The sequence below is a fragment of the Atta colombica genome, unplaced genomic scaffold, assembly GCF_001594045.1.
Source record: "Atta colombica isolate Treedump-2 unplaced genomic scaffold, Acol1.0 scaffold83, whole genome shotgun sequence".
Lineage (NCBI taxonomy): Eukaryota > Metazoa > Arthropoda > Insecta > Hymenoptera > Formicidae > Atta > Atta colombica.
The window spans coordinates 1,411,063-1,412,411 of NW_017259576.1; positions in this window are offsets into that span (position 1 = coordinate 1,411,063).

Genomic DNA, 1,349 nt, shown 5'->3' on the forward strand with positions numbered 1-1,349 from the left:
TAAAATAACATAAATAACATAAATAATACAATAAATATATCTTTATATAAATCTTGAGATATAAAGACTTAACAAATAATTCTATTTTAATACAGCTCTAAAAAGATATCTATAAAACTTAAAAATGTTATAATGAAGTGTTTGTGTAACACACAAGTTAAATAAGTTGTTATTCTCATTATATGGAGCAAGCATTTCTTAAATAAGGCTTAAATACATAATAGATTCATATAACAAATATAATACAAAATAAATATGTTAAACATATAATATATATTAAATGTATATTTTACATAATAGATTTAAATAAAATAAAATATAAAAATTAATATGTACTTTTCTATATAGCTACTTGTTTTCATCATAAAATAATGATTATACTGAAACAATCCATACACAATATAAAAACACAAATCAAATTTATATGGATATAAATTAATTTCATATTCCATTGCAATATAATTAAATTCTTTCTGTTAAAAATTTCTACTTGGCAAATTTATTCAGAAATTATCTATTTTTACCAACTAATTTGTTATATAATATATCATAGGAGCTAAATAAGAAATTACTTTTATTATTTTAATTAGGAAGACATTGTTGTACAAATTTGTAATTGTCATTATGAAAAGCATAGTATAAATAGGAGTTAATTTTTTATTACTTTTCTTTTTCTATCTCTTTCTCTCTTTCTGCAAGATAGATTTCCAGTCTTAATTTTCATAAGCTTCCCCAAAGTAAACAGTTACCCGAAGAGACATATTTCACGTATGTGCTAGGAATCCATCGAGAGAGAGAAATAGATGTCAAATCTATTCTTCAGTGATCGGTCTCACGATTAAAGCACAAAGACCAAATTCGAAGGAATTGTGAGTAGATGAAATACGCACCTGTCAAACTGAGCGGTCTGGAAGTCTCTGTAGATCCAAATCATCGATCGACAAAAGGTACACTATGCACGCATATCATGAGTCCATCTACACTCGTTTACACGTTATGCGAGGATATTATTTACATTCTGTTACATTTGTATGATTTCTATCTATATACGCTACATGACATCGTCACTTCATGCATCGTTTTCAAACTTAAACGTCTGTTGATGTCTATTCGAGACTGTTCGAAACTCTACCGGTCAACCGTGTTACATATGGCGACTATGGCGTTTGAATTCGCCAACGCGGCGTTCATTAGTCAATGTTTAGAGACAATTGGCAGCAAAATGCGATAAGAATATTTTAGAGAGAAATTCCCCACCTTTGGCGGGATATTCAAATGTCATATTTTTGTATCTTCATATATATATATATATATATATATATATATATATGTATGTATATATATATATA